At 45.4% G+C, this 25378-nt stretch overlaps 1 pseudogene; it reads left to right on the top strand.

Annotated features, from left to right (window-relative positions):
* Window positions 1-16880, top strand: part of LOC141258600 (uncharacterized) — a 66485-nt pseudogene extending 49605 nt beyond the window's left edge.
* Window positions 16881-25378: the final 8498 nt, after the last annotated feature.

Genomic DNA, 25378 nt, shown 5'->3' with positions numbered 1-25378 from the left:
CGCGCCTCAACCCTGAGCGCGGCCAAGCAGGAGACGCCACCGGCCTGGTCGCAAGGCCGAGTGCCCCCGGGCGCCGCCGTCTTCACGGTGCCCTTTACCTTCAGGGTACCCCAAGCCTGGTCGCAAGGCCTAGTGATCCCGGGCGCCGCTGCCACCACCGCGCCCTCAACTTCCACTGTGCCGCACCTGGGTGAGGACTTGTTTGCCCAGCACACTTGCCCGGATGGGCAGCCCTTTGTGTGGCCGCCGGAGTACCACCATCCCCGACTCCGGAAAGAAAGACCCCTGGATGAGCCCCTAATCCCGGTTCCGGCGCCCGTCAAGATGACCCCGCTCTCGCTGGAGGAAGCGCAGTTTGCGTGGGACCCCGCAGGAGGAGACCTCATCGGGTTCACTCAAGAGACCCGGGCGGCTGCAGCGGAGCGTGCAGAGTGCTGCCGCCAGCAGTTGGAAGTCTTTGAGCGAGAACGGAGAGAGAGACGGGTCCGCGAGGAGCGGCTGCAAGTAAAGAGTGCAGAACAAAAGAGCCGGACCCGAAGGAACCCCCGTGCAGCCCACGGTCCCCGTGCCACCGGGACTGTAATCAAATTCCAACTGCAGCACGGTTGGGGCTTCATCAGAGATCATCACGCCCCCGGCGACGTCTTCGTGACCAGAAGAGATGTCGAGTCCCACCTACCGGAGGGACACAGAGGTCGTGATCTTTACCTGGGTGATGAGGTCACCTTCACCCGGCACCAATGTGCCAAAGGACCCTATGCCCTTCATGTATACCGACTGACAGAGAAAGAGCTGAGGTGTCAGGAGGAGCAAGAGGACCCGGACGGGTCTGAAGAATACAGGGAGGAAGCATCAGGAGGACGCCGCTACTAAAGTACGGTAAATGGAACTGTAAAATAGTTACCCGTGAAGGTACAATAACTGTTACCATTATAGTCCCCGTTGGGACCAGTGAACTGTTCCAGTGTGTCCCATCTCCCCACAGGCTGAGGACTGTGAGCAGCCATCCCTTTTCCCCACTGGCCGAGGACTGAGAGCGGCCATATTCCCTTTTAAATAGTTACGCTTCCTAAAGCGCCCCCTTCCGGTTTTTTAGGAAACTGTTTTTTCTACCAGAGACTGTGGCACTTACCTGGTCACAATTTGCACAAGTGGCCAGAGGTCAAAAATGTTTTTTATGAAAAGTTTTATATGAAGAGTATTATGCTGCTGATATATATATAGTGTTTTATATGTTTATGATGTTTTGAAAAAAATTGTATGTTTGTGGATATTTTATTCTTTTACAGCCCGAGGACGTGCTGTGATTTACCAGGGGGGAATGTAGCACCCTGAGGATTCGGCTGCTACAGGGGTATTGCACCTCACTCCAGAGGTGTGGTATTCCACTCCCGGGTAAGGATGGAGTGTGGAACTGAGCTCAGTAGGCTGCATGCACTACATACATCCCATTTCCGGGGGACAGAACTACGGTACTCCCACCAGTATATGTGCAGGTACGACAGCGTCTGTCCCTGGCTGGAGTGGGAGGGGGGTGGAACATCCCAGTAGTGTAGGGGCAGATAGGGGGAGTAGTCTGGGTAAAGCTAGGAGCTCATTGGGTGCTAGTCACCTGGGCTCACACATAGAGGGAGTATATATGGTGGGCACCATCTTAGGACAGGGTCTTTTTAGCCTGAGGAGCAGAGCAGAGGAGCTCAGCCAGGAGGGCTGACAGGGAGCTGTGGCTCCGGCTGGGCCCAGCTCCAGAGCTAAGCCTGCAGAGGAGAGAGGAGAAAAGAAGGACCCAGAGAGAAAGACAAGAAGGGAACCCCAAGACCCCAGAATAAAGACAAAAGGGTGAAGGGTTGGCGGACACGGGTACCGGATCCCAAGCTGGCAGAGGCCAAAACAAACCTTAGCCAGGAACCGGAGGTCGTGGGCAGGATCTGCCATGACCCTCACCAAATCCACCAGAATGGCACACCGAGCATAGGGTCAGGGAAGCCAGGGAAGGTTCAACCAACAAGAGACCCGAGGGAGCCGGACACAGGTGGATCCCTGGTGGGAACGGCCAGAGAGAGAGAGAGAGTCAGAAGGGAGCTCAGGACCACGCTCCGGAATCGCCTGGGGGTTAGCCGAGTCCAGGACCTGGTGGACGCAGCACGGCTCGGGTGGTCACTCAAGGCCAGAGTGACCAAAAGAACACCAGTAAGTAAAAACCCTGAACTGCATCTCCTGACTCTGAGTCTTCTTTCTGCATCATCACAACCCCCATCATCCACACCTGCTGCCCTGAGGCCATACCCCTCCCGTTGGGGGTTATACCATCACTGCTGCACATATACCACCGGCCTCAGCGGACTGCTCTGCAGCGGCGGCGTCAAAGCCGCACTCAACGGGTGGCGTAGTCGACAATCAAGTTAACATCTACTGCCATAGACTGCCACTTAGTTTGACACCCTGGGCACGGACCGGGTCACCGCCACAAGGACTACTACCCCTATCCAGATCCGGCTCCGGGTATCCCTTGCACATGGCCCAGGGGGTGCGTCAACTTCACTGTGTTCCAAATTATTATGCAAATAATATTTTCTCAGATTTTCCCAAATTACCTATATGAATTGCAGTCATTGTAATTTTCCAGTCAAATAACTATGAGTACAATTGAAAGGTTTTTGTACAAACTGCCTATGATAACAGTATATTTTTAAAAAAATAAAACACTCAAACTGCACTCAAAATGCATGTTCCAAATTATTATGCACAGCAGAGTTTTCAACCTTTTCATTTTAATAAAGAACAAAAAAATGGTCATTTTTGAAATTATAAGCATTAGCAGGTTATTACAAACTGAAATCAAACAGTTTTCAACTCAAAACTTTATTCTAGGTGATGTTACATTTGCACATAGGACCCCTTGTCTGAAAGGAGCTTCTGAACTCTCTCGTCCATTGAATTTGTCAGGTTTTGGATGGTTTCTGCTTCAATTGTTTTGCATGAGGACAGAATACCCTCCCAGAGCTGTTGCTTAGATGTGAACTGCCTCCCGCCATCATAGACACTCCTTTTGATGATGCTCCAGAGGTTCTCAATGGGGTTGAGGTCAGGGGAGCATGGGGGTCACACCATAAGTTTGTCCCCTTTTATGCCCATAGCAGCCAGAGATGCAGATGTGTTATGTCCAGCATGAGACGGGGCATTATCATGCATGAAGATGATCTTGCTGCGGAATGCACGGTTCTTCTTCTTGAACCATGGAAGGAAGTGCTGTTTGAGAAGCTCAACATACATTATGGAGTTCATCTTTACCCCTTCAGGGATCCTAAAGGGGCCGACAATCTCTCTCCCCATGATTCCAGCCCAAAACATTACTCCACCTCCTCCTTGTTGGCACCGTAGCCTTGTTTGCATGGGGTGTCCATCAACCAGCCATCCTCCACTCCATCCATCTGGACCATCGAGCGTTGCATGGCACTCATCCGTGAACAAAACAGTTTGATGGTCCAGATGGATGGAGTGGGCGTAAAAGGGGACAAACTTATGGTGTGGCCCCCATGCTCCCCTGACCTCAACCCCATTGAGAACCTCTGGAGCATCATCAAAAGGAGTGTCTATGATGGCGGGAGGCAGTTGACATCTAAGCAACAGCTCTGGGAGGGTATTCTGTCCTCATGCAAAACAATTGAAGCAGAAACCATCCAAAACCTGACAAATTCAATGGACGAGAGAGTTCAGAAGCTCCTTTCCAACAAGCGGTCCTATGTGCAAATGTAACATCACCTAGAATAAAGTTTTGATTTGAAAACTGTTTGATTTCAGTGTGTAATAACCTGCTAATGCTTATAATTTCAAAAATGACCATTTTTTTGTTCTTTATTAAAATGAAAAGGTTGAAAACTCTGCTGTGCATAATAATTTGGAACATGCATTTTGAGTGCAGTTGAGTTTTTTATTTTTTAAAAAATATCCTGTTATCATAGGCAGTTTGTACAAAAACCTTTCAATTGTACTCTAATAGCTATTTGACTGGAAAATTACAATGACTGCAATTCATATAGGGAATTTGGGAAAATCTGAGAAAATATTATTTGCATAATAATTTGGAACACAGTGTATACAGAGTAATATGTTTGCTCTCAATTGAACTCTGGTCTTTACCTCCTGCTAATATATTCTACTTGCGATTTGTACATGATAGCTATTTATTTTTGGACTGTGAGTTGTATATTACATTATAAGGGGAAAAAATCCCCCCAGTTGCCCCATTTCTATATCCTTTTTATCTATTTATGTACTCATACTTGCCCATTGCTATTTATATGCCCATGAGTTTATAATCCTTTACTGCCCTGTTCCCCCAGGGATTCTCCGGTTTCTGGCACTTCGCACCTTTTTCACTGCTCTTGTGATTTCGAATATTTTTACCACTTTGGGAGTTTTTGTATTGAAATAAAATTATGTCTGCTTTGCCATATTACTCTTTTGACCTCCTTTTTTTGCATTTAATTATATGAGTAGGCAATACGGACCCAGTGCTCGACACTTTTGCCCTGGTACTATGGTCTGTTTAGTATTGTGTAGTTGGCCATTTTTTTGCTCAACTTTTTTTTTTTTTTGCCTATGTGTTTTATGTCCTTTCATAAAATTATTTTAGGCGTCCGTGATTTTTTTTTTTTTTAAGCTGAAGAAATTTCTACAGATTATTTTGACTGTAATTATCATCATTTTACAGTTTACAGTGACTGCCGGCTGATGTCTGATATCAGTAGACACAAGTCACTTATATCATAAATAATTTGTTATGGTTTTCCAATGTGTCCGTAAAAAAAAAAAATATTTTTTGTCCATGATTTTTTGATAATCCGTCCAGAGAAAATAAAAAGTCAAGTTGGCGCCCCATCCCATCATCCCATCCCATCATATCATCCCATCCCATCATCCCATCCACAAACGTCCTGCTGTAACATCTCTTAAATGTTGTGCTCTTGTCTCAAGTCGTTCCTTATCCCTGAAGAAGGAGCCTATGTGCTCTGACAGCTGCAAATACCATTTTTCTGGTTATCCAATAAAGGTATCACTCCGGGAATACTTGTGTCTTTTTCGAGGCAAAAAAAAGAATTTAAATCACTTTTTTGTGTCTCATACGGAGCCAAAAACACAATCCTTGTTGTACGTCACGTTCCTTTCAAGAGAGTTTTCACTGTGCAGCACTTCCTGTCATGTGACCATGTGACGTCACCGCAGGTCCTGTATCCACCAGGAAGTGATTGGTACGTGTGACTTGTCGTCGTTGGTGCTCTGCTCTTTCTTTCTTGGGGACTTTCCTCTTCTTGGTTTCTTACAATGCAGTTGTTCTTTAGCTGATATACAGCAGGGGGCAGCATCTCACCTAGAGTCTCTGCTCTGCTCTCACAGTGTCACTGCAGTCAGTGATGTCACCATAGGGGGCGCAGTGGAGCCAGGGGCCTCATAGTCCAGGTTCCTATAGACCCGACCACATCAGATTCAGCCCGGCAGCTCATCTCTATGGTGCAGCTCACATCAATGTGTGTATCCTAAGTCACAAAACATCTGAATCAAAACCACATGACCACTTCTTCCAAACGTGACTAGTCCAAACCGTCCAGAGGCTGCGTGACTGCCCCCCTATAGTGTATAAGGGGGAAAAGCACTATAGTGCGGTAATATATTAATATTATGATATATAAAGTTTAGTAAGGAGCCCGCATTTTCTTGTTATTACCGTTTACGTTATTTAAGATGTGATTAACCACTGATTCCACATTGTTTCCTCAGGTTCCTGATGTTCCTGATGTTCGGGACCCTTTTCCCTTTAATAGACGATGGTCCTTTCCATCAGTGACCCCCCGAGGATGGAGCAGGACAGAGACCACATGGCGGCTCGGATATTAGACCTCACCCTGGAGATAATCTACTGGATCACTGGAGAGGTGAGAGCTTCACATCACATCACTCTGATCTCTAGTAATAAAGCCGGAAATGACGGGAAAGGTGAAGGATTCTCGGCCTCTGTGTAGTGATCGGCGTCTCCCCATACACAGGATCACACAGTAGTGAAGACGTCGTCTGGGGAGTGTGTGACCCCCCGTGTGTCAGGAGGGCGGAGCAGGACCCCCAGTGACATCACCGAGCCTCCACCTCATTCACTGATACATGAGCAGAAGATCCTAGAACTGACCACCAGGATCACTGAGCTGCTGAGCGGAGAGGTGAGCGCTGCCGGGAATGCTGGGACATTATACAATAACGCCGGGGGAGGGGTCTGCTAATGACGGGTCATTGTATGTGTCAGGTTCCTATAAGGTGTCAGGACGTCACCGTCTATTTCTCCATGGAGGAGTGGGAGTATCTAGAAGGACACAAGGATCTGTACAAGGACGTCATGGTGGAGAATCACCCGTCCATCACATCTCCGGGTAAGAGGAGGCCTTCCTGGGTTGTGGAGGAGAGAACAGGTCTGAGAGTCGTCTAGATTCCCCATCATCTGCTCATCACATATAGACAATGTATTCAGACACTGCGGTTATTTCCTATAGATGGATCCAGTCCGAGAAATCCCCCGGAGAGATGTCCCAGTCCTCTATATTCCCAGGATCGGCCTGAAAAGGAGAAAAATGTCCCCCGGGATCATCAGGTACAAATCCTCCATAGATTGATGTAATAACGCTTCTACTAAAGTCCTCCAACCACTGTGGAGTATACGCTGATCAGCTATAACATTAAAAACACTTGCCTGATATTGTGTAGGTGCTATCTTGTGCTGCCAAAGCAGCTCTGACCCATCGAAGTATGGACACTACAAGGCTTCTCAAGGCTCCTGTGGTATAGGGCACCAAAAAGTTAGCAGCAGATCCTATAAGTCCTGTAAGGTGCTCTGTGCAGCCTCAGTGAATCAGACTTGAATTTGCTGAATATCCCACACATACGTATCACCTTAAAATCTAAGGGCCCAATTCATCAAGGGTTTCACATCAGCGTAAAAGCTTTGGAAAGTCGAAAAATGTGGGTGCAACTCGGAATTGCCTTTTTAAATTTTGCAACTTTTGGCGTCTTCATGCAAGTTTCTCCCAGAAATAGTCAGAGCTAGGACCGGATAACAATGTGATGACTGACACTCCTTAAGTTCATGACGAGTGGCAGCGTTCACAAAGCCACATTTATTACTCCAGTAGGGGCTGGAGTAGGATTTGTGGCAAGGTGCACACCAGGAAGTTAATCACATTTGACTGCAGGGTCCTTGGTAACCTCCATAATTTAGAATATGCGGGAAAGACCTTGCAGCAGCTTTGAGAGGTTGGTTTAGCCTTCAAGAAACAGAAGATAAACCTCACAACTCTGGTTCAGAGAGGAGATTAAGATTACAGATGAGAGACTGCATCAAAGAGGGGAGGGGACCCTCCAAACAAATACTTCTAAATGTTATGGACCAAAGCATGTAGGAGACAATAGAGGTGAACAACCAGCAGGGAAGATGGCCTCTGACGATCTCTCTTTAAAGCAAGTTTTGATACCTTCTTCTTCAGAAAGCAATAATGATGAGCGTGACAATTAGGGTTGGGAACTTATTGTTCATATTCGTTAGCTCGAGTTTCTGGTATGGATGGGGTACCACTCCATTGGGGATAAGTTAACGGAAGACATTCCTGGAAAGAAGAAAAAGGAATAAAAAGGCAAAGAAAACAACAAAAAAGGAGATAAGACTGGTCTATGTTACCCACCCCATAGGGCCAATTGTAAATCACTTAAGGGTGTTAGCCCCTTTTACCTCCCTAGCCTTGTCTCTGAAGTGGGCCCATAGTGTAGGAGTGGGAAGAGGAACATTAAGGTGGCAAAGGAAGCAGTAGCAAGGAGAAGATGTTTGGCTTGGGTGTCAGCAGTGGGTAACCAACCCCAGGGGTCTGGCACTGCTGGCTCTTTCCTTGGTGGTTAGGAGCTGGTTGCTCCCTGAGAGTCTTTGTTGATCTCGTCTTTGCAGCCCAATGACTTGGATGCCATGGACCAGCACTAGTGTCTTCCTTCCATGGGCGTATTTGCCACTAGGCACTGGAGGTTCATTGTCTAGGGCAAAAGGTTGTCGGGGGGTGGCGACAGGTATCAGGACTTTTATTATCCATTCTGAGATTGATCTTGAGAAAGATAATGAATCATCCCAGAACTACATGGGAGGACCTGGTCAATGACCTGAAGAGAGCTGGGACCACAGTCTCAAACATTACTGTTGGTAACACACTGTGCCGTCATGGATTAAAATCCAGCAGGGCATGCAAGATCCCCCTGCTCATGCCACCACATGTCCAGGCCTGTTTTAAGTTCACTAATGACCATCTGGATGATCCAGGGGAGGCATGGGAGAAGGTCATGTGGTCAGATGAGACCAAAATATAACTTTTTGGTATCAACTCCACACTCTGTGTTTGGAGGAAGAAGAAGGATGAGTACAACCCAAAGAACACCGTCCCATCTGTGAATCATGGTGGGGGAAACATCATACTTTGGGGGTGCTTTTCTGAAAAGAGGACAGGACGACTGCACTGTATTGAAGGGAGGATGGATAGTGTTATGTATTGCGAGATTTTGGCCAACAACCTCCTTCCTTCACTAAGAACATTGAAGATGGGTCGTGGCTGGGTCTTCCAGCATGACAATGATCCGAAACACATAGCCAGGGCAATCAAGGAGTGGCTCCGTAAGAAGCATTTCAAGGTCCTGGAGTGGCCTAGCCAGTCTCCAGACCTGAACCCAATGGAAAATGTTTTGAGGGAGCTGAAACTCAATGTTGCCCAGCGACGGCCCCGAAACCTGAAAGATCTGGAGAAGATCTGTATGGGGGAGGGGGCCAAAATCCATGCTGCAGTGTGTGCAAACCTGGTCAAGAACTGCAGGAAGCATCAAATAATTATTTTCCCCACTGTATGTGTGCTGCGCTGCTGTCAGCGTTTTGCTGCTCCTCCTATCAGAGAAAAGTACATTCACATACAAATACGAGGTAACAGCGCTAAAGAAACATGGGAGACAGCTGTCACTGCTCACCTTCAGTTCCCCAGCATCAGCTTCATGATGGCTGCTCTGTGCCTCCATCTCTGGAGTGGGGTCACCTTGTCACAGTCAGTATCTCCTTTGACTGCAGCCTGCAATCCAGAAGTTTAAGTCAACTTTTGTACTCTAATCTTGATTTCGTATTTTGTTTATTTAGGTAGGTGGGATTGGGGCTTTGCCTTGGTTGATAGGATTGTCAGGGAAGGGTACCAAGTTTGGTAAGTCCAGAAGTCTCCTGCTTCTGGATGAGATCCCATCACAGCTCGTCTCTCTTTAAGAAGCACTATTACTGGGGATGACCTCTCTCTTGTCATTTTGACAGATGTTATCAGAGAAGAGGAATTGAGACTGGTGATTAATGGGATAAGGCAAAAAAAAAAATCGCCATGTGCAGATGACTTAACATCTGAATTCTATAAGACCTTTAAGGACATCTTGTTTCCCCTTCAAACGGAAGTGTTTAATGAGTGTCTTTCCTTGGGCATTCTGAAGACGTCTGTTTTGATAATTCTGTTAAACATAAGGATAGAGATTTGGGGTCCCATAGCACTTCTTAATACAAACAGGAAGGTTGTGGCACAGATACTGTTTAACTAGCTAGTGGAGCTTGCATCCCGACTCCTTTCAGAAACTCAGCATTGCTATGTTCCAGGCAGCAGTATGTTTAGTGCTGTGCTCCATGTCCAGGTGGCAGTGCAGCGGAGCAAGGCTGGCCGCTGGAAGGGGTACATGCTGTTATTGGATCAGGTTAAGACGTTTGATTGGGTCAACCATAAGCACCTTTGTCCTTCTGAGGTATGGCCTGCTGGGAGGGTTTAGTGTTTTTGTCCTTCTGTGGTATGGCCTGCCGGGAGGGTTTATTGTTTTTGTCCTTCTGAGGTATGGCCTGCTGGGAGGGTTTATTGTTTTTGTCCTTCTGAGGTATGGCCTGCCGGGAGGGTTTATTGTTTTTGTCCTTCTGAGGTATGGCCTGCCGGGAGGGTTTATTGTTTTTGTCCTTCTGAGGTATGGCCTGCCGGGAGGGTTTATTGTTTTTGTCCTTCTGAGGTATGGCCTGCCGGGAAGGTTTATTGTTTTTGTCCTTCTGAGGTATGGCCTGCCGGGAGGGTTTATTGTTTGCCTTAAGACCTTATACACAGGAACAGAGTTTCCAGCATGTGAACGGTTGGATTGGTCGCTCTTTTGAAATTGCCCCAGAAGAAGCAGAGGTGAAACGTCGTCGGGGTGTGGGGAGGACACTACCTTGCTTGCCTACAGATCGTTACTAGTAATATACTTTCCTTACTGATGGAATTTACTGATTAATTTGGGTTCTTACTAGTTCATATTTGATCTGTTCTGTGGCAATCCATGTTTTATGCATCTAGTTCAGCATAGTCCATCCCATATATTAGCCTAACAAAATTATATTATTACGTGCAATAATGTGGCTTTAGGGATACACTGGCTTTCTATACATTGATTTATTTTCTGGTGCAGACTGTCTATTACTTTCTAGTCTGTTCCAGATTTTGTATTTTTGAACTGACCATATCGTGGGATTTATATCGGATACAATCATGTTTATTCTATTTTTTATCCTGTACGTGTTGTAGTGTATTTTCTCCCCCTTTTTTCGGGAGTTTTTTGCCCTGTTTTTTTTTTTATATCTCTGTTTTTATATTATCAATAAAGATTATACAATTTTAATGAGCTGAGCTGGAACCTCTTCCTATTGGTACAGTTATTTTTTTCATTTCACTGTCGCCATTAACATTATTATGTTCTATCAATTAATGATATGCAAAGTGAATAAACAATATTTTGTGCGACCACTTTTTGCCTTCAAAACAGCATAAAAACTTTTACACAGTACTAGGGGTGTCCACTTAGAAGCATTCGGGTCCAAAATCAACTGGGAAAATTATTCCTCTTGCTTGGGAGGAAATCTTGACTTCGGTCTGTTGGACACCGTTTCAGGGCCACAAGTCTCTGCAAAAGTTCTTGCCATCAAATTCAGCCAGAGGAATTATCTCAAGGAAAACTTTGAAAAGCAGGCTCGAGATTGCCACCCAGAAGATGAACCAACAAAAGGGATAGTCCTTGAGGGAAAGGAAAAACTTGAACAAGGACTACTTGCTACCTTTGTTAACTAGTTTGGACAGTGTTCATGTCCTTCCACTCTATCTTTGGACTTGGATCTACTGTTTGTTTCTTTGACTGTTATGGCGGAATAGACTGAATCTGAACGAGGGGAAGGTTACGTACCATATGAGGAGACTAGGAGGGTTATGTATGATTAACCCTGTTGTGTTCCTAGTGAATACCTTTATTAAGATCAACCTCTAAAACTTCTGGAAAGAGAGGGCTCCTCAATGGGTATTTACCTGCAGGATATGGCTTCACCATTTCTTTCAGGAATGGGAGAGAGGAGGGCAAGTGAAGGATTTTCGCACACCGCATGGACATCTTCCAAATGACACTATCCTGGTTCTGAAGGTAATTTCCTGGTGGGGTTTAGGAATGTAGGAGATCAGGGTCGCTTCTTGACAAAAGGGTTCTGTTGACCCATTTTCAGAAAGCTTCTGGTGCTGAAGGTTTGCCCAAGTCGGGATCTTGGGATTGGTTAACGTCCTTTGAATCTACTTAAAGTTTTGGGGACTTGGCTTCTCTGGAAAGCCGTGTGCAAGAAAGAACTTGTATACAAACCTTGGGATTTGGACCTGTGAATAAGAGGAGTCTAGTAACATGCTGAAAAGCATGGAGGACCTCCTGCTTCATTGTCTCTTTAATACAGAGGTGTACAACAGGGAGAGTGCTTCCATTGGATCGTCTAGGTTGGTTGGTCCTTCTTAATAGTCCTGTTCAACATTGGAAAACCTGGAATGTCGAGATTGGGACACTATATTCTTAGTGCGTTTAGTTGTTAAGTACCACATGTGGAGAGTACGGTGCTTAGTTTCAGCATAAACTTCAAGAGGGAGTGAGGAGATTAGGACCATACTTGGTGATCTGGTGAAGGTGCGCTCTCTGGAGTATCAGAGACTGGGCACACGTAGGACCTCTTTTATTCTAGAAGGGTTTCTCATTTAGTCAAGTCTAGTCACCTCTTTTCCTAGTGGCGGATTTTGTATTGGTTAGGCAATGTGTAGTATAGGGCAGGTACCGAGCTTGAGCCTTTCTGAGTGAGAATAAGTTTTGTTTTGTATTGTATTTAGGTTGTTCTGGTTTTCGGATATATGGTATTTTATGGGTTGAAATGTTGTGTTTTATGCTAATTTATATTAAAAGATACTTTTGGAAAGCTGAGGGTTCTGTAATGTTAAGTGTATATACTCCTTGGTTTGGGAGTTTTGTGTTATACTCCGGTTTGGCTTTAATCTTGTTGCCTTTTTATATATATTCCTCTTCTTGTATCCAGCAGTGTAACAGTTTTTTTTTATTGAGATTTGAGTTATTAATTGTTTTTCTGTCTCAGTAACCACCCGATCCCCTTTTCACGGTTTGCGGTGTGACCTGATGAGTTCATGTGTGTTGTATTTTGTAGTTTACAGAGTGGGAGACACAATATATCATAAAATAATTTGGGGTATTGTGTTATTTGTGAAGGTGAGGATGTGATGGGCAAGTGGCTGGACAGGTATTGCTTTACTTATTTCTACATTTATCCTTTTCTTTATGGGTGAGATAAACACTAAAGATTATGGACGGGAAATTCTGGACTTATGTTGTTGATGTTCTGCTTATGGTTTTTGAGTTTTCCTATTATTTGCATTTGTTATAATGCTTTTTCTATTCATAATAAAAGAGTTCTATCATGGCCGGCAGTGACGTTTTCAGCAGTTTTCAGCTAGTCTTTCTGCGGGATTGGACAAGTTGAGCTAGACCGCCTTGAGAAGAGAATCCTTGGGTGAGGACATGATGAGCACTGGACGAAAGAAGGTTCATCTCCAGCAATGATGGGAGGAACGATGGGAGGAACGATGGGAGGAACGATGCGAGGAACGATGGGAGGAATGATGGGGGGCTTCTTTTCTGTAAATTTAGTAACAGTTTTACATAATGTAAGAACTGGCATTGATGAGCAGAGCTGTCCTCATCACGATCGACTGAGCTCATTTTGTGCCGTGTTTATATTACATTATACATTATCGTGTGATGTTTTATACATTCGCACTCAAAATTATGCTGCGTTATTGTGAACCAGGTTTATTAGCAAAACGGATGAATTTTCTACTGTACGTCTAATGTACGTGTTCCCCTTGTATATAGGACTCTCACTCTCACAGGTAACATTTTCCTTTAATAGACGATGGTCCTTTCCATCAGTGACCCCCCGAGGATGGAGCAGGACAGAGACCACATGGCGGCTCGGATATTAGACCTCACCCTGGAGATAATCTACTGGATCACTGGAGAGGTGAGAGCTTCACATCACATCACTCTGATCTCTAGTAATAAAGCCGGAAAGGTGAAGGATTCTCGGCCTCTGTGTAGTGATCGGCGTCTCCCCATACACAGGATCATACAGTAGTGAAGACGTCGTCTGGGGAGTGTGTGACCCCCCGTGTGTCAGGAGGGCGGAGCAGGACCCCCAGTGCCATCACCGAGCCTCCACCTCATTCACTGATACATGAGCAGAAGATCCTAGAACTGACCACCAGGATCACTGAGCTGCTGAGCGGAGAGGTGAGCGCTGCCGGGAATGCTGGGACATTATACAATAACGCCGGGGGAGGGGTCTGCTAATGACGGGTCATTGTGTGTGTCAGGTTCCTATAAGGTGTCAGGACGTCACCGTCTATTTCTCCATGGAGGAGTGGGAGTATCTAGAAGGACACAAGGATCTGTACAAGGAGGTCATGATGGAGAATCACCCGTCCATCACATCTCCGGGTAAGAGGAGACCTTCCTGGGTTGTAGAGGAGAGAAAGGGTTTTAGTATCACCTACAGTAGATTCACCCTTTTTCATCAGAATATTACTCTATAAATCCCTCGTGAGGCCACATTTTTGAAGTTGTAATTCCGTTTCGATCTCCACATTCTAAAAAGTATGTTGGAAATCTAGAGAAGTTTCAAAAGTGGGAAATTACAATAGATTATGAAATGGCAGAATTAAAATAAAATAAAGAAGCCTTCTAGATAATCTCATTTACAAGGGGACATACTTTAAATGGAATCTGTTAGCAAGTTTTGCTATGTAATCGAAGAGCAGCATGATGTAGAGGCTGAGACCCTGATTCCATTGATGTGTCACTTACTAGGCGGTGTCTTGCTATTTGCAGGGGATTATCACTAGAGGACTAAGTGTCCTGTGCCTCCTGGTCGTATATATACTTTGTTTCCTTGCTTTCACGATTTTGTATAAACTACGTTTTTTTGGTTAATGAAAACAAATATTTTGTTTGAGAAAATGTTTTTTTTATTTCTTTTTTCCAGGTGTGGCCCTGATAAGCGTTTTCAATGAACAACAACATTTATCTCCCTATTATGATGTAGAAAACAACAATTACAAGCAAACTAATCCAAAGATTCCTAATATGCCCATAGTCCTTCATAGCAAAAATCTGGCCACTGATACTGCTGATCACAAGAAGCCTTCATCTAATCGATCATTGATTGGTAAACAAAGAACTGGACATAGTCAGGACCAAATATGTGAAAAACATTATAAAAAGGAATCAAATCTTTATTTTCATGAGAAAATTCAAAAAGATGAAAGGCCATTTTCAAGTTCAGAAAGTGGGATAATTTTTAGTCAGAAGTCAGTCGTAACAGAAGATGTAAATATTCACACAGAGAAGAAACTGTTCTCGTGTTCAGAATGTGGGAAATGTTTTGACCAGAAATCAAATCTTAAACGTCATCAGAGAATTCACACAGGGGAGAAGCGGTTTTCATGCTCAGAATGTGGCAAGTGTTTTCGACAGAAATTGGGTCTTGTATACCATCAGAGCACTCACACATGGGAAAAGCCATTTTCATGTTCGGAATGTAGGAAATGTTTTAGCCAGGAATTGGATCTCATGTGTCATCAATGTACTCACACAGGGGAGAAGCCATTTTCATGTTCAGAATGTGGAAAAACTTTTAGTCGGAAATCAATTCTTAAGGAACACATAAAAGTTCACGCAGGGGAGAAACCGTTCCCATGTTCAGAATGTGGGAAATGTTTTGGACAGAAATCGGGTCTTCTGTGTCATCTGAAAACTCACTCAAAAGACTCGCAGAAAAAGTCATTTTCATGTTCAGAATGTGGTAGATGTTTTAGCCATAACGCTGGTCTTGCACGTCATCAGAGTACTCACAAAAGGAAGATGCCAATTTCATGTTCAGAATGTGGTAAAATGTTTAGTCGGGAGTCAATTCTTATGGAACATGTAAAAATTCACACAGGGGAGAAGCTGTATTCATGTTCAGAATGTGGGAAATGTTTTGGCCTGAAATCGAGTCTTATACATCATCGGAGAATTCATTCAGGGAAGAAACCATTCTCATGTTCAGAATGTGGGAAATGTTTTATCCAGAAATCAGATTTTACACGTCATCAGAGGAGTCACACAGGAGAGAAACCATTTTCATGTACAGAATGTGGGAAGTGTTTTAAACAGAAATGGGGTCTTGAATCTCATCAGAGTATTCACACAGGGGAGAAGAAATTTTCGTGTTCAGAATGTGGGAAACGTTTTATCCAGAAATCGAGTCTTGTATATCATCAGAGAATTCACACAGGGAAGAATCCCTTTTCATGTTCAGAATGTGGAAAATGTTTTAGGTATAAATTGGGTCTTGTATATCATCAGGATACTCACACAAAGAAGAAGCCATTTTCATGTTCGGAATGTGGGAAATGTTTTAGTCAGAAAACGCTTCTTGTATGTCATCAGAGTACTCATAAGAAGCCATTTTCATGTTCAGAATGTGGGAACATTTTTAGTCGGAAGTCAATTCTTATGCAACATGTAAAAATTCACACAGGAGAGAAACCGTTCTCATGTTCAGAATGTGGGAAGTGTTTTAGCCAGAAATCGGGTGTTCTAGCTCATCAGAGAACTCACTCAGGAGAGAAGCCATTTTCATGTTCAGAATGCGGGAAATGTTTTAGCCATAAATCAGGCCTTGTATGCCATCAGAAAATTCATACAAGAGAAGAGCCATTGTTATGTTCATAATGTGTAAAATGTTTGAGACAGAAATCTGGTCTTATGTGGTCAGAAAATTCACACAAGGGAGATGCCATTTTCAAGTCCGAAACGTGGGAAAAGTTTTAGAGCAAAATCAGGTGTTATTGGACATCGGAGAAAGAAGCCATTTTCATGTCGTAAATATGGGAAATGTCTTGGTTATAAACAACAACTTGCGACACATCTAAGAATACGCGCAGGGTATAAACTTATTCCATGTATCAAGAGTAGGAAATGTTTTGTCAACGGATTGACAAAAAGTCAACAGATTTTGTTCAACATCAAGAAGTCACACAGGGGAAAAGCCATAATCATGTTCAAAGTGTGGGAAATGTTTTTTTTGCATTTTGTATGTCATTAGCATACTCTCACACTAGTAAAGTGATATTCATATGATGAATGACATATCAGATCTTTTTTTTTCACATCTTCGTGATTTTAACACTGCTTAAAAAAACAGCAGGGAAAAGCAAAGGGTGTCCCAATTTTGTCTCCTCCTAAATTCAATATGGAAATAAGGAAAATAATGACTTTACAAGAGATGGAAAAACAATATATACAGTGCCTTGAAAAAGTGCCTTGAAAAAGTATTCATACCCCGTGAATTTTTTTCACATTACATCCACAAGCTTAAATGTATTTTATTGGGATTTTATGTGATATACAAAAACAAAGTAGCGAGTATTTGTATAGTGTAAAGGAAATTATACGTGATTTTCTAAATATTTAAAAAATATAAATCTGAAAATTGTAAGGTGCATTTGTATTTTAAGCCCCCTGAGTCAATACTTTGTAGGACCACCTTTCGCTACAATTACTGCTGCAAGTCTTTTGGGGTCTGTCTCTACCAGCTTTGCACATCTAGAGGTGACCTCCTACATGCTTCATTGTAATGACCGTAACTTGCTCACCCCTTCGCAACCCTGGGATTTTCCATTTTTGCATTTTCGTTTTTTGCTCCCCTTGTTCCCAGAGCCATAGCGTTTTTATTTTTTGGGCAATATGGCCGTGTGAGGGCTTATTTTTTTGCGGGATGAGTTGTACTTTTCAACGCCAATACTAGTTTTACCATATCGTGTACGGGAGAATGGGAAAAAAATTCCAAGTGCGGTGAACTTGCAAAAAAAGTGCAATACCACATATGTTTTTTTTTTTATTTTTTTTACCACGTTCACTGAATGCTAAAACTGACCTGCCATTATTATTCTCCAGGTCATTACGAGTTCGTAGACACCAAAAATGTACAGGTTCTTTTTTATTTAAGTGGTGAAAAAAAATTCCAAACTTTGGTAGAAAAAAATAAAAAAATAGCGCCATTTTCCGAGACTCGTAGAGTCTCCATTTTTCGGGATCTGGGGCCGGGTGAGGGCTTATTTTTTGCACACCGAGCTGAAGTTTTTATTGATACCATTTTGGGGTAGATCCGATGTTTTGATCGGCCGTTATTGCATTTTATTGCAATGTTCCGGCGACCAAAAAACATAATTTTGGCATTTAGAATTTTTTTCTTGTTACGCCGTTTACTGATCGGATTAATTCTTTTTTTATATTAATAGATTGGGCGATTCTGAACGCGGCGATACCAAATATGTCTATGTAGGGCTTTTTTTTTAATTATTTTATTTTGAATGGGGCGATTTAAACTTTTATATTTTTTTTATTTTTTTTATATTTTTAAAAACATTTTTTTACACTTCTTGCTTGCTTCTATAGTCTCCATAGGAGACTAGAAGCAGCAACTGTCTGATCGCCTCTGCTACATACAGATGATCAGCAGACCACCTGTATGTAGCAGAAATGGTCCTGTGCTATGAGCTCCGACCACTAGGTGGCGCTCATAGCGACCAGCTCATGACAACCACTGGTGTCTGCTGCAGACCCAGGGTTGTCATGACCACCCATCGGTGACCCGCAATCATGTGACGGGGTCGTCGATGGGCGGGGTAAGTGACGCGCTTCCGGTGCGGTGCTGCTAAATGCCGCTGTCAGAAATTGACAGCGGCATTTAACATGTTAACAGCCTCGGGTGGATCGCGATTCCACCCGCAGCTGTTGCGGGCACATGTCAGCTGTAATAATCAGCTGACATGTGCCCGGTTCAGTGCGGGCTCAGCATCGGAGCCCTCACTGACCCGGGGGATTACAGTCTGTGCGTACTAATACAGCACAGGCTGTAAAGGGGTTAAAAGTTTGACTGTTATAAAGTGTTCGGTGTCCCCTGGATTGTGTGCTGCGGTTCTGGAAGATGGAAGCCTAATGCCAGCGGAGGCCTATGAGCCACAAGTAAGTGTTATGTACCCCACACACAGCGGAATACTTAAAAACATAATGTGTAGGCATACTGCAATAAATTAATAGATAGTAATACATGTAAATCAGGGGTCTCAAACACGTGCCCGAGGGAAGCATGCGGCCCCTGAGGCTGCTTAATGCGGCCCGCAGACACCGGAGCCCCCGTAATGATTGCGCCATGCTCCTGAAGGCCGCCGAAGTCAGTGATTCTTTTCAGTTGAATGTTCTACAAGTTAGGGACCCATTACTACAAGATGGGGCCGGGATGGGCACATTACTACAAGATGGGAACAGGGATGGGGCACATTATTACAAGATGGGGACCAGGATAGGCACATTACTACAAGATGAGGACCAGGATGGGGCACATTATTACAAGATGGGGACCGGGATGGGCACATTACTACAAGATGGGGATCGGGATGGGCACATTACTACAAGATGGGGCCGGGATGGGCACATTACTACAAGATGGGGACCAGGATAGGCACATTACTACAAGATGGGGACCAGGATGGGGCACATTATTACAAGATGGGACCGGGATGGGCACATTACTACAAGATGGGGCCGGGATGGGCACATTACTACAAGATGGGGCCGGGATGGGCACATTACTACAAGATGGGGACAGGGATGGGCAACATTATTACAAGATGGGGACCAGGATAGGCACATTACTACAAGATGAGGACCAGGATGGGGCACATTATTACAAGATGGGGACCGGGATGGGCACATTACTACAAGATGGGGATCGGGATGGGCACATTACTACAAGATGGGGCCGGGATGGGCACATTACTACAAGATGGGGCCGGGATGGGCACATTACTACAAGATGGGGACCAGGATAGGCACATTACTACAAGATGGGGACCAGGATGGGGCACATTATTACAAGATGGGGACCGGGATGGGCACATTACTACAAGATGGGGATCGGGATGGGCACATTACTACAAGATGGGGCCGGGATGGGCACATTACTACAAGATGGGGCCGGGATGGGCACATTACTACAAGATGGGGACAGGGATGGGCAACATTACTACAAGATGGGGACCAGGATAGGCACATTACTACAAGATGGGGACCGGGATGGGCAACATTACTACAAGATGGGAACAGGGATGGGCAACATTACTACAAGATGGGGACCAGGATGGGGCACATTATTACAAGATGGGGACCAGGATAGGCACATTACTACAAGATGGGGACCAGGATGGGGCACATTATTACAAGATGGGGACCGGGATGGGCAACATTACTACAAGATGGGGACCAGGATAGGCACATTACTACAAGATGGGGACCAGGATGGGGCACATTATTACAAGATGGGGACCGGGATGGGCACATTACTACAAGATGGGGATCGGGATGGGCACATTACTACAAGATGGGGCCGGGATGGGCACATTACTACAAGATGGGGCCGGGATGGGCACATTACTACAAGATGGGAACAGGGATGGGGCACATTATTACAAGATGGGGACCAGGATAGGCACATTACTACAAGATGAGGACCAGGATGGGGCACATTATTACAAGATGGGGACCGGGATGGGCACATTACTACAAGATGGGGATCGGGATGGGCACATTACTACAAGATGGGGCCGGGATGGGCACATTACTACAAGATGGGGCCGGGATGGGCACATTACTACAAGATGGGGACCAGGATAGGCACATTACTACAAGATGGGGACCAGGATGGGGCACATTATTACAAGATGGGGACCGGGATGGGCACATTACTACAAGATGGGGATCGGGATGGGCACATTACTACAAGATGGGGCCGGGATGGGCACATTACTACAAGATGGGGCCGGGATGGGCACATTACTACAAGATGGGGACAGGGATGGGCAACATTATTACAAGATGGGGACCAGGATAGGCACATTACTACAAGATGAGGACCAGGATGGGGCACATTATTACAAGATGGGGACCGGGATGGGCACATTACTACAAGATGGGGATCGGGATGGGCACATTACTACAAGATGGGGCCGGGATGGGCACATTACTACAAGATGGGGCCGGGATGGGCACATTACTACAAGATGGGGACCAGGATAGGCACATTACTACAAGATGGGGACCAGGATGGGGCACATTATTACAAGATGGGGACCGGGATGGGCACATTACTACAAGATGGGGATCGGGATGGGCACATTACTACAAGATGGGGCCGGGATGGGCACATTACTACAAGATGGGGATCGGGATGGGCACATTACTACAAGATGGGGCCGGGATGGGCACATTACTACAAGATGGGGCCGGGATGGGCACATTACTACAAGATGGGGACCAGGATAGGCACATTACTACAAGATGGGGACCAGGATGGGGCACATTATTACAAGATGGGGACCGGGATGGGCACATTACTACAAGATGGGGATCGGGATGGGCACATTACTACAAGATGGGGCCGGGATGGGCACATTACTACAAGATGGGGCCGGGATGGGCACATTACTACAAGATGGGGACAGGGATGGGCAACATTACTACAAGATGGGGACCAGGATAGGCACATTACTACAAGATGGGGACCGGGATGGGCAACATTACTACAAGATGGGAACAGGGATGGGCAACATTACTACAAGATGGGGACCAGGATGGGGCACATTATTACAAGATGGGGACCAGGATAGGCACATTACTACAAGATGGGGACCAGGATGGGGCACATTATTACAAGATGGGGACCGGGATGGGCACATTACTACAAGATGGGGATCGGGATGGGCACATTACTACAAGATGGGGCCGGGATGGGCACATTACTACAAGATGGGGCCGGGATGGGCACATTACTACAAGATGGGGACCAGGATAGGCACATTACTACAAGATGGGAACCAGGATGGGGCACATTATTACAAGATGGGGCCGGGATGGGCACATTACTACAAGATGGGGATCGGGATGGGCACATTACTACAAGATGGGGCCGGGATGGGCACATTACTACAAGATGGGGCCGGGATGGGCACATTACTACAAGATGGGGACAGGGATGGGCAACATTACTACAAGAGGGGGACCAGGATAGGCACATTACTACAAGATGGGGACCGGGATGGGCAACATTACTACAAGATGGGAACAGGGATGGGCAATATTACTACAAGATGGGGACCAGGATGGGGCACATTATTACAAGATGGGGACCAGGATAGGCACATTACTACAAGATGGGGACCAGGATGGGGCACATTATTACAAGATGGGGACCGGGATGGGCAACATTACTACAAGATGGGGACCAGGATAGGCACATTACTACAAGATGGGGACCAGGATGGGGCACATTATTACAAGATGGGGACCGGGATGGGCACATTACTACAAGATGGGGATCGGGATGGGCACATTACTACAAGATGGGGCCGGGATGGGCACATTACTACAAGATGGGGCCGGGATGGGCACATTACTACAAGATGGGGACCAGGATAGGCACATTACTGCAAGATGGGGACCAGGATGGGGCACATTATTACAAGATGGGGACCGGGATGGGCACATTACTACAAGATGGGGATCGGGATGGGCACATTACTACAAGATGGGGCCGGGATGGGCACATTACTACAAGATGGGGACAGGGATGGGCAACATTACTACAAGATGGGGACTAGGATAGGCACATTACTACAAGATGGGGACCAGGATGGGGCACATTATTACAAGATGGGGACCGGGATGGGCACATTACTACAAGATGGGGATCGGGATGGGCAACATTACTACAAGATGGGGACCAGGATAGGCACATTACTACAAGATGGGGACCAGGATGGGGCACATTATTACAAGATGGGGACCAGGATAGGCACATTACTACAAGATGGGGACCGGGATGGGCAACATTACTACAAGATGGGGACCAGGATAGGCACATTACTACAAGATTGGGACCAGGATGGGGCACATTATTACAAGATGGGGACCGGGATGGGCAACATTACTACAAGATGGGGACCAGGATAGGCACATTACTACAAGATGGGGACCGGGATGGGCAACATTACTACAAGATGGGGACCAGGATAGGCACATTACTACAAGATGGGGACCAGGATGGGGCACATTATTACAAGATGGGGACCGGGATGGGCACATTACTACAAGATGGGGACCGGGATGGGCAACATTACTACAAGATGGGGACCAGGATAGACACATTACTACAAGATGGGGACCAGGATAGACACATTACTACAAGATGGGGACCGGGATGGGCAACATTACTACAAGATGGGGACCAGGATAGGCACATTACTACAAGATGGGGACCGGGATGGGCAACATTACTACAAGATGGGGACCAGGATAGGCACATTACTACAAGATGGGGACCAGGATGGGGCACATTATTACAAGATGGGGACCGGGATGGGCACATTACTACAAGATGGGGACCGGGATGGGCAACATTACTACAAGATGGGGACCAGGATAGACACATTACTACAAGATGGGGACCAGGATAGACACATTACTACAAGATGGGGACCGGGATGGGCAACATTACTACAAGATGAGGACCAGGATGGGCACATTACTACAAGATGGGGACCGGGATGGGCAACATTACTACAAGATGGGGACCAGGATAGGCACATTACTACAAGATGGGGACCGGGATGGGCACATTACTACAAGATGGGGACCAGGATAGGCACATTACTACAAGATGGGGACCGGGATGGGCAACATTACTACAAGATGGGGACAGGGATGGGCACATTACTACAAGATGGCGACCGGGATGGGCACATTACTACAAGATGGGGACCGGGATGGGCACATTACTACAAGATGGGGACCGGGATAGGCACATTACTACAAGATGGCGACCGGGATGGGCACATTACTACAAGATGGGGACCGGGATGGGCACATTACTACAAGATGGGGACCGGGATAGGCACATTACTACAAGATGGGGACTGGGATGGGCAACATTACTACAAGATGGGGACAGGGATGGGCACATTACTACAAGATGGATACCAGGATGGGCACATTACTACAAGATGGGGACAGGGATGGGCAACATTACTACAAGATGGGGACAGGGATGGGCACATTACTACAAGATGGATACCAGGATGGGCACATTACTACAAGATGGGGACAGGGATGGGCAACATTACTACAAGATGGGGACCGGGATGGGCACATTACTACAAGCTGGGGACAGGGATGGGCACATTACTACAAGATGGGGACAGGGATGGGCACATTACTACAAGATGGGGACAGGGATGGGCACATTACTACAAGATGGATACCAGGATGGGCACATTCTTACAATATGGGTACCAGGATGGGCACATTATTACAAGATGGGGACCAAGATGGGTACATTACTACAGGATGCGGACAAGGATGGGGACATTACTACAAGATAGGAAAACTAATATAAGATGGGGACATTACTATAAGAAGTTGGTCAGAATTACCATATGGTGTAAGAAAAAATCACTGTATATGGCCAATTAGTGGACACAAAAAGAAAATAAAAATTGTGTAAACTATACCATAGCCCATGAAATGAATGCGATTTAAAAGAATAAAATAAAAAAGCCAAAAGTGTTCAAACAATGATCCAAAATGTGTATAGAAAAAACAATATGGTATCATTAAAAATTTCATATCATCCTGTAAAGAATACGGCCCTTCTAATTTACATTTTTTCTATGTGCGGCCCATATACTGTAAATAATATACAGCACAGACTAAAAGTTTGGACACACCTTCTCATTTAAAGATTTTTCTGTATTTTCATGACTATGAAAATTGTACATTCACACTGAAGGCATCAAAACTATGAATTAACACATGTGGAATTATATACTTAACAAACAAGTGTGAAACAACTGAAAATATGTCTTATATTCTAGGTTCTTCAAAGTAGCCACCTTTTGCTGTGATGACTGCTTTGCACACTCTTGGCATTCTCTTGATGAGCTTCAAGAGGTAGTCACCGGAAATGGTCTTCCAACAATCTTGAAGGAGTTCCCAGAGATGCTTAGCACTTGTTGGCCCTTTTGCCTTCACTCTGCGGTCCAGCTCACCCCAAACCATCTCGATTGGGTTCAGGTCTGGTGACTGTGGAGGCCAGGTCATCTGGCGTAGCACCCCATCACTCTCCTTCTTGGTCAAATAGCCCTTACACAGCCTGGAGGTGTGTTTGGGGTCATTGTCCTGTTGAAAAATAAATGATGGTCCAACTAAACGCAAACCGTATGGAATAGCATGCCGCTGCAAGATGCTGTGGTAGCCATGCTGGTTCAGTATGCCTTCAATTTTGAATAAATCCCCAACAGTGTCACCAGCAAAGCCCCCCCACACCATCACACCTCCTCCTTCATGCTTCACGGTGGGAACCAGGCATGTAGAGTCCATCCGTTCACCTTTTCTGCGTCGCACAAAGACACGGTGGTTGGAACCAAAGATCTCAAATTAGGACTCATCAGACCAAAGCACAGATTTCCACTGGTCTAATGTCCATTCCTTGTGTTCTTTAGCCCAAACAAGTCTCTTCTGCTTTTTCCCTGTCCTTAGCAGTGGTTTCCTAGCAGCTATTTTACCATGAAGGCCTGCCGCACAAAGTCTCCTCTTAACAGTTGTTGTAGAGATGTGTCTGCTGCTAGAACTCTGTGTGGCATTGACCTGGTCTCTAATCTGAGCTACTGTTAACCTGCGATTTCTGAGGCTGGTGACTCAGAAAAACTTATCCTCAGAAGCAGAGGTGACTCTTGGTCTTCCTTTCCTGGGGTGGTCCTCATGTGAGCCAGTTTCTTCGTAGCGCTTGATGATTTTTGCAACGCAC

Source organism: Phyllobates terribilis, unplaced genomic scaffold (assembly GCF_046119375.1).
Source record: "Phyllobates terribilis strain yellow unplaced genomic scaffold, ASM4611937v1 Scaffold_3__8_contigs__length_932513732, whole genome shotgun sequence".
Classification (NCBI taxonomy): domain Eukaryota; kingdom Metazoa; phylum Chordata; class Amphibia; order Anura; family Dendrobatidae; genus Phyllobates; species Phyllobates terribilis.
The sequence above is the reverse complement of the archived record's forward strand: the minus strand, read 5'-3'. Positions and strand labels throughout refer to the sequence as shown.